The 23,513-nt window shown below is 44.6% G+C and overlaps 1 protein-coding gene across 8 annotated transcripts in view; it reads left to right on the forward strand.

Annotated features, from left to right (window-relative positions):
* SGMS1 (sphingomyelin synthase 1) overlaps positions 1–23,513 on the forward strand; it is a 93,589-nt gene that overhangs the window by 21,270 nt on the left and 48,806 nt on the right. For 4 of the 8 annotated variants that reach the window (XM_067000328.1, XM_067000323.1, XM_048069265.2 and 1 more), the window contains exon 2: positions 3,615–3,733. The exons of 2 other annotated variants lie outside the window; for them this stretch is intronic. The gene's annotated coding sequence lies outside the window, so the exon portion shown is untranslated. Of the gene's footprint in view, positions 1–2,759; positions 2,908–3,614; positions 3,734–23,513 lie in introns of those variants that run through there. 2 more of the 8 variants (XM_067000325.1, XM_067000331.1) reach the window with 1 other exon arrangement.

Below are 23,513 nucleotides of genomic sequence, written 5' to 3' on the forward strand. Positions count from 1 at the left end.
AAATGCCAGTATGTACCAAGGTGCTTCTCATTGTATCCTCCTGGTGTGGAATTTCCAAGTGTTCCTGGGGCTGTTAGTACCCTAAATGATGAGGAGGCTCACAGAAACATCAGGGCTTGATTTGTGGAGCAGTGTGTCCTGTAAGGTGCTGTTTGGAAGGTAGAGCAAGAAACTGGGGAGGAGGCTTGAGGGGGGGAGTGTTGTTTCTGGGAACAGTAGAAGAGACCATGTCACCTGAACAGGATAGATATTTGTTGCATATTTGTCATTTAGATCTTGTCTGATGTGACCTAAAAGTAAATCTAGTCAACAGTCAAACAGGACTTTGGGTCTGGTCGTTTCTTGCTGGAAGTTGGCTTCCTCCCTTATGATGTCTGCTCTGTCTGGTGTAGCTATTCAGGAAAGGACTTGAGCATTTTGACTTCTTAACTGGTGCTCATGCAGTCCTTTTGGACACTTCTAAAAATTGTGCTTTGCCTTTCTTGCAGCATAAACTGGAAACCAAGGCTTGGTGTGTTATTTTGGCCGGTTTTATTCAGGCTAGTGAGGTGGGTGCACAGATGCCTTAGACATGAATATGAGCACAGTTGTGTACTTCCATAAAAGTACAGGATGATTTAATAGTGAAGGAAGTGCTTGCTGCAAGGATTATCTTTCATTTTGTCAGTGATGTCTTTTGAGCTTCCTCCCTTCGGTTTTGTTCACAGCGCTCTGTTAGGGGGCTCGGGCACTGGAAGAACTAAACAAAGGTAATCCTGTGAATAAATCACGCGGCTTTGCATAACCGTGTCGCCCTTGGTCATAATAACAACAGTTTTCTTGGGGCTGTGGGACGCTAGGGCTGACTTTTGCAGCATGCCAACATACAGAAAGGGGATGTTTCGGGGCTTCCTCCCTTAATGCTTCACCAAGCACCAATCAAAAATGCAGTGTGTGGCAGCGGGGAATCGCCTCTAAATCTTCTTAATGGAAATGAGAACTGAAATATTTTGCCTTTTACAATCAGAGACAGAAGAGTAAAGTGGATGTTAGCTTAAAATACGGCAGCAAAAGCTGAAGGAGGGGGGAAAAGTCAGTATTTGGATAAGGGTTTCTGCACTGCAGGTCTGTGTACTTAAAGCAATTGAAGATCACTTCTTTTCTTATGTACCCTTTCGCTGGGGAGTGAATGCTAGGTTAGGATTAGCCATATGATTTTATTGTCCCTGCAGAAAGGGTGTAGAGGCAAACTACTATAAGTTAAGAGTCCTTTGCAAAATAGTTCAATGATTAGCATGCCTTCGGAGATGTGTTGTGTAAGCATCACAAATTTTACTGGCTTCCTGTGTTCAAAGAATTAACTGTGAGCAGGATTAAAATGATATCTTAGACGCTGGTTAAAACATTCTCTCAAAACCCCTGACGTTGTCTTCTATCAATTTGACTTTTTAATCGACAAGCATACTCTGTTGGTGAACTTGGCACAAGTGATCTGTTCAGGCGGAACTTCTCCCCATGTATTTTAAGGAGTACTTCAGCATGTCTGAGAAATGAGGAGCAAACACGCCAGGGAAATGTGGAAATAGGCCTGTGTTCCTGTGCTAGGGCGTAAAAGGAAAATGCTATTCTAATCACCAAGGTGCCTTTTCTGAGGAACAGTCAGTAGCCAGTTAATCCTGCTTTTGCAGACATTCCTGATCCTTGCTGTTTGCGTTGGATAAGAAAGTAAGAGGACAGCCCACTCTTGCTCCCTTTGCAGCGCTGCTGCTTGCGTATGCGTGTTAAGTGGGAGGGAGAAGAGGAGAATCCCCAACTCCAAAGCTTTGTGTCTGTGCTTTGAGAGAGACATTTTTACTTCTTTGGCTTGGAAAATGGCCCTTGGTACTTAGATTTGGACACACATTCACCAGAATCCTAGTGACGGTTGATTCCCTTACAGTTCTGCATGGGCAATGAAGACGGTAGCATTCATTTGAGAAAATGTTCGAGCGTCAATGAAAGAAATGATAGGCTCTCTCTGGAAATCCTGCAGGTTCTGCAAGCTGTAGTCTATTTAAATGCATTTGTTACAGGTGCAGCTTCAGCTCAGCCTGTCCTCAGCTTGGGGTGGGTGGGTGTGCATGCATGCACATGCTGGTTATGATGGATTGGGTCAGAGGATTTGAAATGCTGCATGATACACCATGAATAAGCTATAGGTGCTCTGCGGGGTGTTGTAGAAGGCTCTGGACAGGTACTTCTTGCCCATCCTGTGATGTGGAGAGCGTGACTGGCTGGCATCTTCAGGAACTGATAGCATCAAAACCATCAGAAGTGCTTCTCAGCTGATGCTTCTGTGTCAAAGAAATGTTCAGGATATTAAAAACAAGTGGTATCACAGAGTTGAATGCTGTCATCTTACGTGCTAAAACGGAAGTGGGCTTCTCTTGTGCCATTACGCCTTGCTACTGCTGAACAGCTCCAGGAGTGGAGCTCCTTGGGTAGATCCTTTGGGATCTGGCTGGCTGGGGAACCGCTCGTCCAAAGGGTGTGTTGGTGTCTGAGCGCCGGCTTGCGCCCCACTGCCTCTTGGATCGGGGGATCAAGTCCAGGAGCTTCCTGCGGGGACACGGGCAGCGTTACAGCAGCTGATGGGCAGCTTTTGGGGCATGGTGAAACTTGGCAGAGATGAGTGCCTGAGAGCACTCTATGACGTGTTTGGGAGGGTGGCTGTTGTCAGGAGATAAGAGTGCGGTTACTCACGAGAACAGGGCCTTCCCCCTTTTTCCCCCTAACTGGAGACTGGTGGGTGTTTGTGGGGTGGGTAGCAAGCCTTCGGTTTTGCGAGCGTCCTGCAGGGCAGGGTGGCAGGGACTTTACTGCCTGCAGGTCTCTGCAGCTCCGTCAGGACAGACAGAAGCCGTCTGATGTCCAGCCTCTAGCCCAGTGGTATGCCTTCTTGTCTCCCTCCAAAGCTGGGGCTTGGGTGAGGAGTGTGTTTGCTTCCCAGCTATGGCCCGAGCAGTCCTGCCTGCTGCTGCTGCCCCCAACGTGTGGCTGTGCACAAGTCTGGTGTCCGCGGAGCAGTTGGAGGGGACGGAGAGAAGCCTGTCACCGTTGTGCTGCCCCTGGTGGATTTTGGCCAAGTGCATTTCAATTTTATGTTTTATCTTTGCTTCTGTGCGAGTGCTTTCTTTATTGTAAAGTTATCTTGAAGACCAGGAGAAAAGGCTTTTGTCCCTCCCCATGCATCAACTTACTTGTTATCTCCTTTGATGCCTGGATCAGAGCCTGGGTGACTTTACCAGCTCCTGCCAGAGAGAATTTTGGGAAGGCTGCCGCACACAGTAGCGGAGCTGCTCTCCGTGTGATGCCACGAAGTAGGAGCAGAAGCACTCCAGACCCCCTCCGGATCTGACAAACGCTGCTATAGGCCTTGTGTGGACACAGGGTTCCTCTGTTTCCGTGACTTTCGGGAAATGCTGTTTTTAAAGCGCAGCTGCCTAGGTTAGCACAGTGCTTTACAACATATTCCAGCTACTGGTAGATCTTGAGGCAATCTTCACGTTATAATCATGGTAATGCTTTTAATAGGAGGCTAGGTGGTAGCACTTCTTTCTTAACACATAATAATAATTATATATATATTTTTATAGTGACTCTTATGACTACGTGAGCAGCAGCCGGCAGCAGGTCTTCTGGGCTTTGACTGTCATAGTCATAGTGAGCTTCTAACCTGATGAACTGAGTTCTCTGGGTAGGAAGGCAATTTTGGGTAAGTAAGTGAATTTTGTGTTTTTAAGGACGTGTGTTTTGGAGCAGTGTGCTTCTCAATACGTTGTTTATTGTAAGCTGATATTAAATGTGACCTGAATATGGATAAATTCTTGTTTTGGACTTGCACTGGCAGGTATCCATTTTTGCTTTGGTTTAATCATTTTTTGCGTGTGTGCCAATGGCAGCCTTCAGCATTGGCAGCAGTCTGTGGTTCTTGCTTGTGTATTTGTAACTTCTGACTTAATGTCCTGCAGCTGCATGGCAGTGTTTCGTTTGGCACCTGTACTGCCTGGTTGCTTTAAGGGAAGCTTTCATTCAATGACATAACTTACTAGCAAATACATAATGATTCACTCCATTTTCTGTTAGCTTAGACACTAAGTGCCAGCCTGGTGCTTTCTCTCCATTCAAGAAAACAGCCCAACTCCAGTACTAAATTGTACAATCTTAGCGTGAAGGATGTGTTAGGTTGGTTTCTTTTTCCTTCCAGTTTAGAATAACTTGAGAGCAGAACTTCAGAGGATACAGTTGTGTATAATTACTACAAAAAGACTACATATAAGGAAATCTTTGCCCTTCTGGCTGTTGAAGCCTGCGATATACGGAGTAGACGACCAGACTGGCGGTTGGAATGCCTGGTTTCTGTTCCCAGTTTTGGCTTTGACGTAGATGAATGACCTGCAAAAGGAAAAATAAATTGGGCGTGTGCCCTTTTTTGTTGCTTGTAGTTCTGTTTTGTTTTGTTTTTCTTTCAGTAATCCTTTGAAGCTGTGCAAGGATTTGCTGAGGCATCTTTTAAGATTCTTTCATGGTTTTTGTTGGGTTTGATCTCTGCAGAAAGGCCCATGACTGATGTAAAAGCTGGAGAGGGAGGTATCGTAAGAACTGGAAAATAAAAGCAGCGGCTATTGAGCATAGACATTTTTGAGGGAAAAAAAATGTATTTTAAACAGTCATTTGTTTGTGTGCAACCCTAGTGACTAGCATATTGAATGAAACAAGTTTTTGGTGCCCTCAGCTCTTAGTTGGAAAAGCTGCTTCCTTTTTCTCTAGATGTTTTTGAAAATCAGTGAGACTAAACTGGCTGGTCCTGCATGGCCTCAGTGACAGAGCAGAAGAGCAACTCTAAGTTGTGGTTCTGCCTAATCCGGTTGTAATTCTTCCTGTGGGTGCCCCAAGCAAACTTGTTTTTAGAAAAATTGGTTTTAGCACCTTTCCTACAGAGGTCCCAGTGCTGTGCACCTCTAAATCTCAAGTGTCATACAACAAAATATTAAATAGTGCTTCCACAGATAGTGTAGGAAATATGGTCAGTAAACAGAAATAATGGGAAAAATACTGAGACTAAAAATCAACAATGCTAAAATTGGGGAAATTTATTTATTTATTTGTTTTGCTGCATGTAACACTAATCATTATGGGCACGGGTTAGTTTTGGAGTTGCTGTTTTCTGAAAGCTGACATCTATTTGACAGTTTTTCTAGACCGGAAATTCGAGACTGTTTTCATCAGAGTCCTGAAACCTTTCTGTTTCCCCAAATGTATAAATATTGAGAGTGGAAGACACCTTTACCCCAGACAGCAGAAGCTCCCCTCACTGTATTGATTCACCTTTTATTTCCTCTGGGTTCAATGTACAGATGCTATGAATAATGTAGTCATCTATTTCTTAAGCTGAATGCAGGTTTAATAGGGGTTGAATATTATTATTGCACGTACAGTGCAAGAGGTGCAAGGTTGCTTTGTTCCTGCCAAATGATAAAGGTTCAAACCAGGCACTGTTGGGCACGTGGCACAACCTTGTAATTTATGTTGAGAAATTACTCGCAGATGCATTGGTATCTTTGACTTCTGTATGATTTGTGTACTTGTCTCGGTATATGGCAGTGTATGTTCCAAACTCAGAGGGTCACAAAGTACTCATTGCTGAAATCTAGGGGTCTAATATGGTGGAATAGCAAGATTCTGCTGGCTCTTCAGTGGTGTTTATTTTGTGAATCAGTCATAAAAACAACCCTGTCCTCAATTGTTAGCTTTGCAGAACTTGAGCCTTAAAATAATCCAGGAAGCCTTTTGTTACATAAACATAACTCATCCTTCAGCTTGGTGCTATAGTTGCTTGCTACATTTGCTTCAAAATTTAAACTGTGGCGTCCTGGAAAGAGAAACCCTCCCAAATTTTTAGGTAGCTCTTGATGGTTCTGACCATAGCAGCCCTCTCCACGTGGAGAGCAAAGCAAATGATTGCTGTATCATCAGTGTAACAGTGACTATTGAAAGCAGACATTGCACCGTGTAATGCAGTCTTTTGTGGCTAGAACTTAACTTCTCTTGATGATTTTTTTTTAAACTTATTACTAACGAGTATGCTTATACCTACCATATTTAATTCCACAGGAATAGAGCTTCTAAGTATGTGGTATCTTTCTGTAAATATTGCTTCTAAACAAGTAATTTGGGCAAAAAAAAAAAGGAAGTGTATGAATATGGCAAGGGATTGGAATGGTTAAAATTAAATTCCAGTGCAGACTACATGGTAGTTTAACAGCCATGAGATTTTCAGCCATTAGATTTCCCAATTAAATGAGCAACAGTTGGCTAGAACAGGTGCTTTAAAAAAAAAAGTGAAATGTCAAATGCATGGGAGATAATCTCCCATTAAAAGCGCTGTCTGTGGTTTCTGGGTGTTGTCTTGCACACGTAAGAGCACCTTGGGGAAAACTATTAATCACGTAACTGACTGCAAATTTAGGGGTTTTGTGGCATTGACTACTTAAGTGATTACTTTGCTCTGCCAGGGATGACTGAGCTTGAAGCTGCTGATGAGCGTGGAGGTGATGTGGCAGGCTGCAGCCTGGGAGCTGCTTGCTGTGTGAGTGCTGCTGCTGTTTGCTCTCTGCTCGTGGTAGGCAGCCCCTTGTCCAGCGGCACCTGGAGTTTGCCACCTGGCTGCGGGGTTTACGCCGCCTCTCTGGGAGCGCGCGGGGACCTTCTCAGCTCCGGCTGACTCCCCTGCTGACCTCCCCCTGCTTCTCCCAGAGGCACGCGAGCTGCACGCGCTCAGCTCTTGTAGAAGTGGGAATGGCAGGTAGGTGTCACGGGCTTTGCATGGAGGGTTTTGATATAGAGTGCACAGGTTGCGTTTCAGAAGTTGAAGAGTGAATCCTTGCACTCCCCACTCCCCAGGAGTACCTGAGTCCGGTCTGCGGTCTGTGCTGCCGCCGCCTCCTCCCGTGCCGTTTACCAAGAGGGGTGAGGAGTCCAAGAGAGGAGAGATGCGATGCTTTAATATCATGGGCAGTAATCCAAAACGAAAGGTTTAACTGAGTTTTGGAGCAGGTATTTTGTGCCCTTTGCTTGGTTTGTTTGAATTGATCCGCTTTGACTCTGGTACCTTCCCTAGCCTTTGCTGCTTATTTAATATGTCTGGTTCTCAGTGAGTGGGTACCACAAAGCAGGTTGCTGTCAATAGTTTGTGTTGTTTCCCCATTCATTTTCCCTTAAACACAGAGCTTGGGAAAGGCAAAGGGTGCAATAGCAGGAAGTGACTGCAGCTTATGGAAACAGGCTGTACCTGCCCGGGTTACTCCTCCTTAATCCGGAGAGTGAATCTTCCTTCTCTGGGTTGTTTGTCAACTGCATTAGCAACGACTGGCCCTTTGTCCTGGGGCTGGCTCTGCATTGCTCTGAGGTTGATTCACAGCGTATAGAAAAGAGAAAACGGGCTTTCTGTCGTGCTTTGCATCTTCTGCTGGTGCTCCTTTTGGCTTTGGCTTAATCATTGCTACTAATCAGTTCCCACGTACGTACCTGAGCCTTCAGTTGGTTTTGGCCAATGCCTGGCTCCTTCCAAGTGCCAGAGCATCTACCTGGCACACCTGGGGGTGGGGCAGGGCTCTAGGCAAGCACTGAAGCTTCTCGTAGCCCCAGCTGTGCACTGCTTGAGAAGCAAATGTCCGTACATGCGGGCTCCGTCTGAAGGGCATTTAGTGCAATGAAGTACAGCACAGCTTTTTCGCAACCTTTTTCACTTCCTTTGGAGGCTGAGCATACACTCAGGGCTGCTCCCTGCGGCTCTTCCTCTAGCTCTTAGCATGCAGATGAAATTCCAACTATTATGTTACTAAAAGCCTAGTGCAAATGTTATTTTGTGCTGAAGTTGTGCTGGAAATGGTTCAAAATGTGCTGTTTATTTGGTTTCACAAGGAGAACACCATCTTGCTGGTCTCTAATTTTGCTTTGCTCTCTGGCTGCGAGTTAGAAATGTAAAGACTAAGCACGCTTGGCTTGCAGTTTGGGGTGATACTCTGCATTTATATCTGGTCTCTCTGCATTCAGAAGACTTGTGTTCAAAGCATTTGAAGCATCATCAGCCCATCCTTGTAGTCTGCAACCCAGGCAACACAGACTGGTGATACTTGTGGGCTCTGTGCCTTTTTGGAAGCTGTATTATTAATCTGTTGTTTTACCCCAGCTTCAGTCATGCGAGGTATCCGGCACGCTGTATTCCCATGTTGAATTAGACCCTATTAAATAGCTTTCTTATCAGAGACTCGTATGGGCTCATTTCATTCATTATTTTAGCAATGGACATGGTTGTTCTAAACTAGTCTGTGGCTTTGCAGTTTTATTATTCCACACATTATATGGTTATCAGGATTCTTGCACAAGATGCTTTCTTTCAGTTCATTTGTTAAATGTTTTTCTGTGTTCACATGGATCTGTGTTTGCAGGATGCCTTAAAACAAAAAGGTTTTCTTCTGTCCTTTGCTTCTTCCCCCTTCCTCTGCTGTCCCCGTTTCCACTGAAGAGTTGAAAGGCTGTTAGCAACTGTTTTGACAGGAGATTTGCATGTACTTCTTAAGAAGCAAAAATGTTGTAGCTGATGTGTTTTGCTCCATGGTGATAGATATGTAGCCAAGGATGGGTAGAGTATTCGGTTTTAAAATGTCGAAGGATTTTATAGTCCCTACTGAGGATGTCTGCTCTGTCACCAGAGTCCTCTGCGACTGTCCTAGCTGTTCAAATCGTGTGTGCATCCAAGCTACGTTAAATTTTTGCTAGGCAAATTTAAATATCATCTTGTTTAGAGAACTTTCCTACCTTGGGGCTCCTCCCTGCCATTTTCTGGGTTGTGGAGCTCTTCATTTCAGCTGTCTCCTGACATTGATGCATTGTTAAATTCCCCAAGCTTTACTAATAGTTTCTTGGAAAGCTCTTGGAAAGCTCATGTAAATATAGCCCTGGGAGCACCCTGACCTGTACAGCACGTCATGAAGGGTGAGTGGCAGCAGAGGTGAGGAACACGCTTTGCACAAACACTGTTTTTATTGTTTGGATATGCTAACTCTGCTTGCAAAGTTGCTTCAGGTGTTTGGTAGAAGCTGTCGACAACCCAGATTAGGCCAATGCCCTCCTCAGCCCGATGCAGCTACTTGTCTGCCCCCTGCCAAAGATTTGGACGGTCTGCGTCTGCCAGCACAACCGCCCTTCCATTATGCTGGTTTGTCCGACTCTGTCTGCTCCAAAAATAATAATCCTGCATGAGAAACATTTAAATGAAGCCAGCAGCAGATGTGAAATGGAGTGCTGCAGACAAGGCAGAGGTAGAATAACAGGTCTGGGCATAGCAGGCAACAGGGAAAGCATGTGTCTCAGCTGAAATAAATTGCAACACCTAGCCTGCTCTTCCGCTTCATATATTTGTCTTCTGTGTTTCAGTCTTCTGTGAAGTTTCTGTGGGCAGGCAGCTGAAAAACAAGAATGCAGAGACACTGACTCTGATTTTTGCATTGCTCTACAGTTTTTGCTGATTCTCTTAAAGTCTTCAGACAGTTTATCTAGCAAACCTACTGCTAAATGCATGATCTAATTCCCAGTGAATGCTGTGATCTTAAATATTACTCTACATCACAGAAATTATTTGAAAACTGGTGTGTATTCTTCAAGCTGTCGGTTGTCTTTCAGCATCCTCTGTGTTCTTTCATCTTTAAACGCTTGTTCTGAAGCTGAGGTGAACTTACCTGTCAGCAGTTACAAGGCTGTCTCTTCTTGTCTCCTACTCCTTAATCATAGCTGTACCTGGCAGTTTAAATGTTGTTTACAAAGGAGATAAGGCAAGTAGCTGTGTTGTAGCTGCTCTTTCTCTAAATGATTTTTTTCATACTCCAGTAATATTCAGCACAAGGTTGTGTTTGTGCTCTGTGAGGATGTCAGCTTGCTTTTGGCTTGCAAAGCCAACACGTGGTCTCTCTTTGTCACCACTAAGGACTAATTAATGCCATGGGCAAGTCTATCACAGCTAAAGGACATCTCTGTGAGTAAGTCACTGCTAGCTTTGAAGCATCGGTTAGGTTTGGGGTTTGTTGGCAAGGTGGTAACAGCCTCGAGCCACATATGGGTTCTTTTAAGTGATCTGTTTTTAGAGCAATAGTCATGTGATAGCTTAAGATACTTGATCACAAATACCATAACCACTAAATTGTAACTTGTGTACAAAAATACACCAATTTCTGCCAGATTTCACCAAAGTGTTCTGTTGAGAGACAGGTTGTGTAATGAATAGACAGCACCCTCATTGGATTTTAATGTTATCTGATATGCTATGGATGCCATGTTAAAATTATGAAATACAGGAGCATACCACAAGGGTAAAGAGTTTAACACTTTTGTGGCTGTTACTTGGCCAGATTCTGTAGGATTCAGATTTACAGACTGCATCAGGCCGTGCTTTAGCTCCTATTTGCTGAGCTGAAGCAGCTGGTATGAAAGGGAGCTCATTCTGTGTGGAGGGGAAAGTACTTTGGGTACTCGGCTGCACGGCTCGAATGCATCACTGCTTGCATACACAATTGCCTAGCAAAAAGGTAAGGGGGTAACAGCAGATGAGTCGTTGTTTGCATTTCTTCACTGTCAAGAAGTGGCTTAGTTAGGAGGCTTTAATCGGAGCCTCTTTCCTATGCTACGGGCGTTGTTAACTGCGTTCCAGACACAGATCAAAACTACAGCCCTTAAACTTCAAGGGATACTGAATGCAGGTCATTGGGGTTCCTGTTACAATTTGTTAATTCAAGAGCTTTGGTGTTGATTGTCTTGTGAAAATATGATACTGCTGGAAAACTTGTTCTAGAGCTAAAAGACAGCAGCTGCTTTGAGAGCTGTCAAACTGGTGTTATCCTTCTCTTCATCAGTTGGACATAGAAATGAATGCAGCCTTGATACTTGCAGTCTTTAAATACGTACAGCGTAGTTTGTGTGTGGTGTGTCGGTCTGGCATGGTGCATTCTTGTCCTAAAGCAACGTTTGATAAGTACCTCGTCCTCCCTCCCAGCACAGTGTGAAGTGCCACTTCTGGTCTGGACAGAACTGTCAGGAGGGCTTAAGGTAAGGCAAGGGAAGGCAGTTGCTTTTTGGCAATTTCTGGCATAATGGCATTCATCTTCATCTGTGTTTGATCAAAGATTGAAGGCACAGTAACCCTGTGTGTGCCCTGCTCATGCTTTGCTCCTTGCTGTTCAGAGATGGGATTCTGGGGGCGGAGGGTTTTATTTAGCTGTTCAGAAGGAGGGTCTGCAAGACAGCATACAACAAAACAAGACACTGATGTTAGCTGGAGTGCTTTCTGGTGGCCGTTGAATTGTTACAAACCCAAGAAGTAGCCAGAAAATCTCTTTTCACAGGCTTTTTCTCTTGTGGAGTTCTGGGTCATCTGCTTACCTTGTCTTGATGGAGTAGCTGGGAGGGAGAGGTGAGGCCAACTTTCTGCAGATTTCTCTCCCACTGTAGGAAACAACCAAGCGCAGAAGAACTGCTGGATTCTCAGTCATCTTTTTGAGTCTGCAGTGGCAGCAGGGAGGCACAGAGGCTGAGATGAAAATGAATCGAGTTGTAAAGCTTGCACAGAAAGAGTGCACAGTAATTCAGGATATGGGAGAGTCTCTAGGAGGAGTGCAGAGCCTGGCAAACTGTCTCATTGCTCCTTCCCTGTCCCTTACCCTTGCTTGAGCTGATTGGACCCCAATGAAAAGCACACACTGGAAGCAGTCAGCATGGCTAGCCACTGAAAGCCATGCATCCACCAAACGGGAATCTTGGTCCTATCTCTCATAGTGCTGTCCCCAGGTATTTTAGTTATGTGTTTTTGAAGTCCCACCATGCATCTCAACTCTGTTATATTCATTTGTAGAGAAATTGTTTCACTATCTTCCACGTTTTTGGCTGTTGAGCTGTTCAGGAGTACATTCGGGGTCAGTAGCCGGCTGTCCCTGTGCACTGTGAATGTGGGGTGGAGAAGGGAGTGGGTCAGTGGAGAAGGGAAGGGAGCATCCAACAGCCAGAATGAGGGAGAGGAGGTAAGCGCTGGCGAGACTCTCCAGAGGGGTAGCCTTAGGCCAGGCAGTGCCTTTTCAGAGACTGCATTCCCATAATTTTAATTTTACAAGGGAGGACTTTTGGAAACCTGAAATTCCAGACCAGGAGGTGGAGTCCCCAGAGCAAGTTCCTGGACCTGTAGATGTAATCTCTCATTCTTTCCTGAAGTGAGGGATTTGATGCTCGCTTGTGAGTGGAAGCCTTGTTATCACTGCAACCAAATCAGTCCTGTCTATTCCAAACACTGTCGCAAACAGTGCAGCAGGAGTGCCAGGCAGACTGGCCTAAGAAAGAGTTTTATTTTTACTCCACAGCCTTACAAGGCAGATGAAGACTAAAACTTTTTCTTAAGTGAACTTGCATCAACACTCATGCAGATTGTTGTCTGCATCCTGCTGCTGCTTGCTTGTGCAGGGTTCATTGTTGCTGCAAAAGTCACACTACATCTGAAGTTCTTTCTCTAGCCACTTGTAATCCCACTGCTTGTTGGTGAAATGTCCACCTAAGTTGTTTTTTTTAATGTTTCTGTGCTGATTGTTTAGTTTTAGCAGGAAAATGTTTCTATTCAGCCAGTGTTTGCTTCTCTGTGGTGATTCACACAAGTGAAAATAAGTGCTTCAAAGCAAATCTGTACTGACATTGTGTTGGGAGGAATTTGCAGTTTCATGTACTGAACCCTGGGGAAAAAAACCTATGTCCTGGCAGGAATTTTGGGATACAGCCCTGCCCCTTGGCGTGCTGTGCCTACCATGGCACAAAACATAGTGGGTGTGCTGTTCCCACGTGAAGAGAGGAAGCAAGCGTGTGTCCAGCCTAAATGAGGTGAAGAATCTGGTATATGGTGAGCGGTTAGTGAAGCTGCAAAGTACCTAAGGGTAACTAAAAACAGACAAACAACAAGAACAACAACACAAAAAACCAACAGAGGTTTTTCCTGTGTGCATCAATAGAGGTCATTTTGCTGATATTGTATCAGGAAATAATAAATACAAGGATGGAGGAAGGCTTTAATTTTATTCTTAGTTAATTTGGAGATCCATACAATAACCAGAAAGGCAAAGAAGGGGATGAATGTTCTTGAGAACAAAACAACAAGCTACTGCTAAATATAAAATATATTTAAAATGTATATATAAATGTATTTGTATATCCATGATTCCCTGCATCTTCAATGCCAGCTGCTCTACCATCTCAAAAAAAAAAAAGAGCAAAGTTTGGCAAAGGATCATGAAGGTAATCAAAGGCACAGAGCAGCTTTTGTATAAGAGGAGCTGCACAAACTTTGGCTCTTCGTCTTGGAGAAGAAATGGTTGTGAGCGGAGGAAGTGAGAAGAGGAATGTTATGAAAAGCATGAGTAGAGCATGACTGTACTCAGGCCCTCCCCATTCAAAAAAAAGCAGTCTCAAATAAAATGAGGAAGCAACAAGCTTATAACAAGGGAAAGTTTTTCTTTGAGTAATGCTTTCTTTTCAGTGGTGCGCAGTTAAGCTTGGGTATTCCCTGCTGCAGGTGCTGGAAGATCAGAGGTTAAAAGGAGATAGGATAAAATCTAGCTGTATCTATTAAAGATGGCATCTCCTGGCTCAGAGAGAAAGGTTACTGAAGCAGCATTTTAGAGGAAGGTAGTGTCTTCTTTGCTAAACTTGCTGCAGAAGCATGAAATTTAATTTTGTATGTATGTAATTAATACTACTTCTCTGTTTTCAAATGCCATGTCATATCTATTTGTGCTAACGCTGGGGCTGCAAGTTGGAGGAGCAGATTAAATGTGGGATTTCTTGGCTTCTGCATGATTTGAATTTTTTGGAAGCTAATGAAAAACAGGCATGTAGAGGCAAATGATTCAGGTGATCAGAAGTTGGCATTTAAGATCAGGTTATAGCTGAAGTTGCCTTGGATAATTTGCTGCATCGCTTGACCAGAGTTTCGCGATCCGGAGCTGACAGCAGAGTGCCCGTAGCTGGGTGCTGGCATGGCAGCATGCCTCCGGTGCCTGGGGGAACGATCAGGTTACCCTGATGTGTCGGAGGCAGGCTGCAGTGTGTTCCTGCCGGCCTGGGTTTCAGCCTGATGTAATATTTGGGTATGCCTGAAACTGGGATTGCACCACTGAAGTCACCTGGGCGGTGAGGAGGGGAAAGGTTTCCTGCACAGCACACTGCTTGGAACTACCGGGTCTGTTTGCTCAGCTACTGTGTAAAACAACCAAATTTCTCAGAGATTCTGGGGCTCGACAGTGTGTGGGTGTTGGAGGCTCTGGGAGGAGAAGGAGAATGGAGGTGGAAGAAAGCCCTTTGGGGGGGATTTGATGTGCTAGAAAGAAGTTGGCAGCTATAAACTGTGAACCACTTATCATTTTGTGTTGAGAGGAAAGACTCTGAGGAGGAGATGTTTAAAAATTTATGCTGGACTGACTGGGGTGAAAACCCAAGTGCGGGTAAAGATGTAGCTTATAGGCACACAAACAGCAGCTTTGCAGCGGTGTGGAGCTGAACAGCGATGCCCTGAAACTGGAGAAGGCAGTGGCCAGCATGCTGGACGAGAGTCTCAGTTCACAACAGGCTTCATCCCAAGGCATGGATTCAGTGACCTGCTTGGCAACCTCAAGAGCAGATTTGTAGTGATTTATCCCTCGTCTGATCCCTTCTCTGTCTCTGGTGCTCTCTGATTGCTCTTGTCTATTGCGATGAAGGGGCCTCCGCTGTATTTTCGAGTGAGGTGGAAAGCTGTTGACCTGCTTTGCTTCCTCTAAAAAGCAAGTGGTAGTTCTTAAGACAGTAAGAACAGGATTTCTGAATGTGCTTGGACTGAATTTGCTACGAGGAACTGAAAAAGTGTAAAAGGTGACTGACAGACAGGAAAGCATGTATTGATTGCACAGCGACAATAGATTCATAGACAGTTTAATTTATAAAAATTGTTTATAAATATAGCTATAAGCAGTTAGGAAATTGGATTTAAAAGCCTAAACTTTGCTATAATCTAAAGATCTTTCTACAGTTTTTTTTCTATCCCATCTGCTGAGTTCTTCACTCAGGGCTGAGACGTCACATGGCAGCAAGAGAGCCAAGAGAAGTGACGCATCTTGGTATCCCATGGTAACTCTCTCTTTTCCTTCAATTTTAGCTCGTTTGCTTTGCTACCAGACAGAATAACCTGACTGTGGGATAAGATTTGCTTTGCTCAAAAAAGGTGAGGGTTAAGACGCGATGTTTTTACTCGCTAAAATGATTTGCCCACGGTAATCCCAACTGGCCTTTAAAAAATAAAACAAACAAACAAACCCAGAAAACTAGGTGCTCACCAGCCTAATTTCTCAACCTGCATGAAGCTTTGGTGGGGGCTTTGGCTGTGCGTTTGCCATTCAGGATGTTGAAGCTTGTGTGAGAAACTTGCAAACCACAAGTATATCTCCTACAAGCATCTGTTGGGCTCAGAGGTAAAACATGCACCAAAGCTAAATTTGCAATTCGAGTCTTACAGTTCACAGGTTTTGCTGCTGGAAACTTGTTAGGTGAGTTGGTTTTTTTTCCTTTAAAACTCCATCATCTTTTTTATCTGTTTTATATAGTTACTGACTTGATCTTTAATTAGCAACACCTGACATATCTTAGAAGAAAAGCTCTTGATTTTGCATTCGGATATGTTGATATTATTTAGGATTCTGCTTTTGTTTTTTAAAATGTATTGCTTAAACCCATTTGCTGTTCTATGCCTAAATATTTTCTGCTAACTATATTGTATCCAAAGAGCAGCAGTACCATTTGTCAGCCAATGCTGCAAAAACAGTAGCTTCTCACCTAATTTAAAAGCGTGTGGTGTTTGAAGTGCACGGGAGGCTTTGAACCCATTGTGTGCGCTGCTTCCAAACTCTGCTGGACTCTTTGTAACTGCTTCCTTAGTACAAGCCCCTCTAAAACCAAATAAACCTGGCCAAACTTTTCCCCGCAAATTCAATTTTTTTTTGCTTTGGGGGATGGAAGAGTTCTCAGAGCCCTGCTTAACTCTTGGATCTGACGAAAGGGCTGTTCTTGCTGCTAGGTGGTTTGCACAGGCTGGAGGAGCTGTGGCAAAGCTTTGCTGCATGGCAGGGGTGTGTTTGCTGTGGCCGCAGTTAGGGGTGAGTTGAGGTCGTTTCGGTTCCCATGGCGGAGAGGCAGAGCAGAAGTTCTGGGAGCACAGGCACCAGCGTGTACCGATGACTCATTTTGGTGCTCCTTTTCTTTGCTGCGCTCAACAGGGCGAGCGCGACCAGGACGCTTCTGTGCAAGGAGGCTTAGAGAAGTAGCTTTGACCAAGTTTTGGCTTCCTGGACGTGGGATGGTCGGGCTGCATGATGCTTGCTCTCGGCAGGCTGCTGAGCTGTCATCTGACACACAACATACGTACAGGCATGCGCACAGCTGGAAGTATTACACAGCCCCTCTGGTCTGCGTGGGCTCTTCGTAGCGGTGCCAGTGCAGGGTAGGCTCAGCGCAGGTGTTTGGTGCTGGGTGGCACACTGGCTTTGCAGCTCCGTGCGGCCCCGCGCTCGCTGGAGCTGGGCACTCGCAGCAGGAGTGCTGCGTGGTTCATTCCGAACAATGAGCGGCTTGTGGCACCCGAAAGTGGCAGGGAAAAAATCCCTCCTCTGTAACTGCAGGAGAAAAGCAAGTCTGTTTAGAGCAGGAATCGGCGAGAGTTTATTAAATCACGCTTGACTTTTTCCCCTGCATTTTCTGCATAGATTATGATGATTTAAGCATGAATTGCTTAGGCAGCAAAAGCACTTGGCCTTTCTTTGAGCTATTAATTGAAGTAGTTTTGACTTAGTGTAAAAAAAAAAAAAAAAAAAAACCCTATACCTTTCCAAGGGTGAAAGCATGTACTTTTTATTTTGAGAGCAAATTTGAGCAAGTCTGTGAGCATATCTAGCAAGCTAACTCTTACATCTGCAAAAACATCTAGCAAAACAAAAGCATCTCCTACATCTGCCTTTTTTTTTTTTTTTGGTTCCGTCACTTGGATTATAGTGTTGAATTGCCAACACTCATTGGAAATTAAGAGAGCACAGGAGCCCTTCCCAGACCAGCCTGTCCTTCCTGGCAGTAGGGGAGAAGGAAATGAGCTAAAGAAAAAGAACTGAGTTTCCAGTGCAGTGAAGCAATAAAGAGCAGCATAGCACAAGTATGATGTGGAAAGTGATGTAATGCAAATAATATTAAGAGTAGAGTATGCAACCGGTGACTGTACTGGAAACAAAAGTAAGTGTCAGGAGAAAGAAATCTTTAGTCATGGACTTTAAACTCCCCGTCTAACACAAACAATAGGAAGTTTGCTTCTCAGGACAGAAAATCATACGTATGCTCAAAGGCAAGAGGGATAACATCCTTTGAAGATGAGCAATTTATGTGGATATGGGTTCAGTGTCTGAGGACTGCTACCTTGTAACCAGAGGTTTATAATTTAAACGTTTAAGTAAATGTAGAATATTTAATAGGTAGAGAAGAGAATTTAATAGGTAGAGAAGGTGTCTTCATCTAGATAAGATTAAAAACTGTATCAGCTACCTTGCAGTCCAGCTTGTCGTTCTTTTTCCCACCAAAAGCCTGTGCTTTCACTTCCAGTATTTTCTGCTGTTCACATATATCAGACAGGCTTCAGAAGCTGCCTGCAGTGATTGCTTGTACATGCTGCACTGCTGATGCTTGGTCTGTCTTGAAATGGTTAACAATATGCTGTTTACCCTCTATCATCGTATGCAAAATACTGCTATGCCACTGCTCAGGGAGTGCAGCACTGAAATTAGCTTCCCACTTGAGGAAACTGGAGATTGCAGCTGCAGTTAGAGAAGTTGGAGCTGGAGGAAGGAGGACTGTGTGATGTATAGCAAACAGAATTGATATGGGGATCTTACATTTACGTGGGGAACTGCGTCTGGAATGGTGTGAGCAGGCTGCAATTTTTTTTTTCCAACAAACATCTGTAACTTTTCTCTGGTATTATATCTCACGACCTAGGCTCCTTTAAAGATTTTATTATTGCACTTCATTGGTACTGCTGAGGTTTTGAATTACTGTGTGGGAAAGTGCTGTTATATTGATGATATACTTAAATTTTTGCTGTGCTGTAAAGGTCTTTGTGGTAGCTTTTGTATTTTTATTTTTGGACCTATGGGTATCTCGGTTTATGGTTTAAAAGAAACAAGTGGCTTATGGCTTAAAAGAAACAAGCGGGGAGGAGGAGGGACCCTCCAAACAAGCCAGACTGTCGTCAGCAGCAAAACTACAGCGCTTTGACACAGTGGGAGGGCAAGACCGTGTAGCAGCACAGATAGGAAATGGCTAAGGAAATGAGGTCCCTAGCTGCTCTGCTCGGGCTGTGCTAACGTCCTCTCACCACAGAGAATTGTCATGGTCTCCTCCCTCACTTAGAAAATAGCATAACAGAGGGAAACCCTGGAGCAGAGGGGTCAGCTCTGGAGATGGCCAGGGAGGGAATGGTGCAGAGCAGCAGGGTCGGGAGGGCAGAGGGCTGCCGGGCACCTCTGGAGTAGTGAGATGACGAGAGGACTCTGTTGGACCCAGACGGGTGGAGATGATTCCCCCTGAGATCATCGCCCTTTCTGGGCTGTAGGTCAGGGGGAAGATGAGCCCCTGCACAGGCATCATCTGCCCTTGCTTTGTCTCCATGCGTACCCTGCAGATTTGCAATAGGGGAATTCAGCTTTTATATTGCAAGGAATGCCTGTTTGTGTAGCAGGTAGAACAAACCAAGGAGCAGCTATTGTAAGAGGGAGCATATCTGGCTCCTGTGAAGAGTGTTGACTACAGAAAGTACAGAAAGGTGTGTTATCCATCTTACGGGACTCCGTCAGCCTCTGTGTGGTAAGCTTGCAGGGGTGGAGAGGGAAGCCAAAGCAAGGATGAGATGATAATGTGGAAGAATTCAAAACTTTAGCCTTTGGTACAGCCAAAAGTGCCAGAGTTTTTTTGTTTGTTTGGATCACACAGCAGGCCAAGGAATAAAGGTAGATGCTGACGTGGTCAGAATTGCTGGGGAAAGCCTTTTGGCAACAGCAGAGTGCTATCTGCAAGCGAGGCTTAGCCTTGCAGGCAGCTGCGTCACTGAGGGACAGGCCAATTCTTTGTTGGTGGTGGTTCTTTGTTTTCCCATTGGCCTCAAAACACACCGCCGGCTGTCTGGGTTGCACCTAAGGAATTAACCTCTGTAGGAATGAAAGTGAAGAACAAATCTGTTGTCCGGTAGATCTGCAGCTTTCTTTTCTCTGTGCTTCCAGTCAGAGATCCTGGACTTATTCTAGTCCATAGGAAGACTTCTTGTACCACTGTGATCAACGTCTGCAGGTAATAGCAGCTGCGTGAAGAGGTGTGCCACCGGGAGGAATGTCCGCAGGTAATACCAGTGGTGCAGAAGGTCTGTCCTTGAGCTGATACCACTTAAGTTGGCTGGTCTGGTCTGCACAGGGGAGGGCTTGAGCTGTTGCCTCTAATGTTTTTATGGTCTGTGTTGCTGGAAACTGTGGAGCTGGGCAGGAAACTTGCTGAACCTTGACAGCGTAGCTGGCTTTGATGCGTGAAGATGAAAGGAGAAGGCTTGAGGAGAAGCTCAAAAGCATCCCAAAGGATGCTTCTGGAGAGTTTAGATAGATGAAATGGTTCTCCAGGGACTGACAGAGCCCGTATGAGCCCAGACATAATTATTCGGAAAAGCTGATAGCAGAATGTACTGGAGTGGGGAACTCCTCTGTATTTTGACATGGAAAGGCAAGGAAATGGGGTTTTTGTTCCCCACCATGGGTTATAATAGTGGTGAAGGATTTCTTTTGGAAACTGTTGTTTCCTGTGGGAATCTGTGTCTCCTTCCTTTCTGCCAGGCTTGCTTTCCTGCACAGTTTGGTCAACACTGTGGTGTAATTTACTGCTTCCAGTAACAAGAAGTTAAACAGTGATTTAAAATAAAAATAAAAGTCCCTGAAGCTCTGAATGACTTTCTGAAATAGCACAAACAGGAGAGAATCTGTATGTGGATTATTTGGTCTCTTGGGTTTTAGACTTTGTTTATTGATCCTAAAAACGTCCAGATGTTAAAATTAGAATGGCAGTCTGTAATAAACCTTTACCAGTGAACCTCTGCGGTCAGCTTTCATTTAGCACTGAGAGCCCTGGAAGGCCGTGGTCCATTTTTGGATGCTGAAGTCAAACTGTGAGCACAGCTTCTCACCCTAGCACCAGGTGAAACAGATCTTGTTACTTTTTTTGTTCTTTTTTCCCCCGTTTGTTTGAGATGTATGATGCCTGCAGAAACTTGAGGTTTTTTGTTACTTAGTAGGGTAGCAAATAGATTCCTCAGCTGCATTAACAAATAGTCGTGCTTTTAGCAGCAAGAGACACTAAGCAGCGCATTGACTTACAGAGGGTTTTGGTGAGTATCTTGGTATTGCAAGCAATTCATAAATAATGTAAGTCTCTCCTGATGAAATCATCTTGAGCTTATAAAATCGCTGATTGTGGATAGTCCTGTAGCCTTTCTTACCCAAGAGAAAGAGCTACCGTGTCCATCTTAGTCGTGCTGTCCTGTTGCAAGGTGTATTGAAGAAAGTAATGCGGTTATTTTTGTCATTACGGTGAGGTTCCTGTTGTGTGAGCCTATAATGAAAAGGCTGGTGTTTCTGACCTTGAACCACTGAGAAAGTACATGTAGGGGACAGGTTGCAGCTGCCTCGGCTGGAGCCCGGTTGTCAGAGATACCTGCTTCTTCGGGGCAGGAGAGAGTCTCTCTCTTGTCTGATACATATTTTTCCCTTGAGCTTTCTGATACCATATACCTATACGTATGTGTCTGTGTGCATCTGTTCTTGTTTTTTTCTGTAGTGCTTATGATACCCTGTGACTTAACCAAAATACTGGTTATTCTGCTAGCAGCAACAGCACACGCTGCCCTGATGAGTAGATCCAACAAAACAGCGGTGTGCTGGACATCCCAGTGTCCCTGTTTGTTTTGCAGAGCAGTGGCTGTGTCTGAACATCTACTGGCATCTCACGGCTCAAATGCCCCTCTCATAGTGGAGCTGCTCTATTACTGTGGAAGGGCACTGGTTTTACAAGCAGCTTAGTGTGTATAAAACCACAAAACCTTTCTGGTCTGACACAAGTGTCTGCTTTAATCATTAAGTAGACCTGAAACCCGCTGCACAGGACTCCTAAGAAATAATCTTAGCTACTCTTTACCTAGAGAGTGCTAAATGTGTCATAAAGGTGAAACACAAATGCAGAGGCTCAGTGTTAACCAGCCTGCAGGCAGTAAAGTATGCTTCTGTTTGTGAAAGCAGCTCACGGCAGTATTACATATAAATAGTAGTTCCTCTCTGACACTTCTTCCCCTTGCCTGAATCTAAATTGAGCGGCTACCTAGTGATGGTGACTGCTAATGGTGACATTAAGCAGCGGATTAATTGACCGAGAGTACCTGAGAGCAGTTTGGTTGTGGAGGACAACCTGTGTTCAAATCTTTGCAGCAGAACTGGAGCCAGTCAGGAGGTACAGGTAAGAGGCATCCTGCAGGCTGGCGCCTGAAGCTGGTCTCCTCGTCTCGAGGGTGCTGCCAGGCCAGGTTCGTGAGAACCCAAACCCCTGATTTAAACACCAGTGACAATACGCATTATAGAGACTTCATTGCTGATGCTTTTGCAGCAGTGAGGAGATGAGTTGGGCTGTAATTAGTATCTTCTCTTTCTCCTTGCAAGTCTGGAGAGAATTCTGTAGTTACTTTTGTGTTTAGTTGGTTCTGCTTTATTGGTTTTAATTCAGTATGAAATGGTGGCTTATACTGCCCAAGAGAAAAGTACCATGTAAATGGGGTTTCTTGTGTGCAGGGAGTGCTACAGTTGTAAAGGAACCAACTCCTTGGCCTCAGTAGGATGAATTGCTTTGATGTTTCAAGATGCTGGTCTCATTTTCATGTTTACAGCTGTGGGATTTCTGAACACAAAACTTTGTGGTGAACTGAGAATCTGAGCCCTCGTTAACACCCAGAAATCAGTGCGATGAATTTATATAGGTTCAGGGCTGGCTCTGTGTTCATCTGATGCATTATACTAAAATCTAGCTTGGCAGCTACAAATGGATGGTCTCTAAAAACATTCCCTAGCTCCAGTGTGAAATGTGGTATTGCTCACTGATGAACCCTACACGTGAAATGTACCTTTCATCTGGCTTCAGAGCCAGCCACAGCTTGGAGCAGGGGATGGACAGGCCAGCACCCCTTCCACCCCCTTCCCAAGCCCCTTACAGCCTGGGGCTCTCTGTGCATTTCAGCTAATGTTTGAAAGTACCTGTGGCAAGAAATCTGGACTGTGAATGGCCTTTAAATACCTGTGAACAAACACATGCACCCAGTCGCTGTAAAAATGTTGCTAAGGTTTGTTTTGTTTTGTTTTTCTGCTGGGAGGGAAAGACCAGAAGTGTTCTGGCCACAAATGTGCCAGCTGTCGTGGTAGAGCTCATTGCTCCCTCCTTCTCCTGCTCAGCCCCCAGCCTACTCTCTCTATTTGCAAAGAGAGGAAAAGGAGGAGGAGGTGTGCTAAACTGAGAACCAGTCAAGGCAAACGCGCTAACGTTTGGGTAGAAACACGTTTTATCTTGAGCTTTTGTATAAAATTCTGAATTCCCTGTGGAGAATTCCATGTTTCTGAGCTTCCCTATAGGGTGAAATCTTAGTGGATAGGATCAGCTTTGTACTCCTCACTGATCGTTTTTTGGCAGACCACTTCCAGTTGTGAGAACAGGGAATATTGGGGATTTAAAGAAATTACATTTTTAATTTATCATTTGGCTTTAAAACCAAAATATTTAGCACTCCTGTTATCTTATACCAGCAGGAAGTAAATGTCTGTCAAGTCAATAAAGGTTTTAGCTAGCCAACCTAGAGGGTATCTGTGTCTGATTCTTCTTGCTTTCTTATGAAAGAAATGAATCATCCCTCATCTTGTAGAGGCAATGCTTGTAAGGTTGAGGGTTTTTTAAACTGTGGGTGAGCAAGGGCATTCACCAAAAGGTAATGTTCAAAACCAACAAAACCCCCAAAAAACCCACAGCCAACAATCCAAACCGAACACCACCACCACCCCAAAAACCAAACAAATGATAAACAACAGAGCCAGGCAAAGCTTGAGGGAGATGGAGGCTCTAAGAGAGCTTTAAGGTGATAAATGATACCAGGCAGCCTGATGATACCAAGCAGCCTGATGAAACTTCTGACTGGTCTGTTAATGTTCTCTGACCCCTGTGCCACCTCGGGGAAGAAAAGATGCGTTGAGAAAGCAGAGTTTGAGCCAGGCGGTTGTAAAGGTGAGCCACTGAGAAGCTGAATCTCAACCTCAAGGATGCGATACAGCTTGTTAGTTTTC

Source organism: Anser cygnoides, chromosome 7 (assembly GCF_040182565.1).
Source record: "Anser cygnoides isolate HZ-2024a breed goose chromosome 7, Taihu_goose_T2T_genome, whole genome shotgun sequence".
Classification (NCBI taxonomy): domain Eukaryota; kingdom Metazoa; phylum Chordata; class Aves; order Anseriformes; family Anatidae; genus Anser; species Anser cygnoides.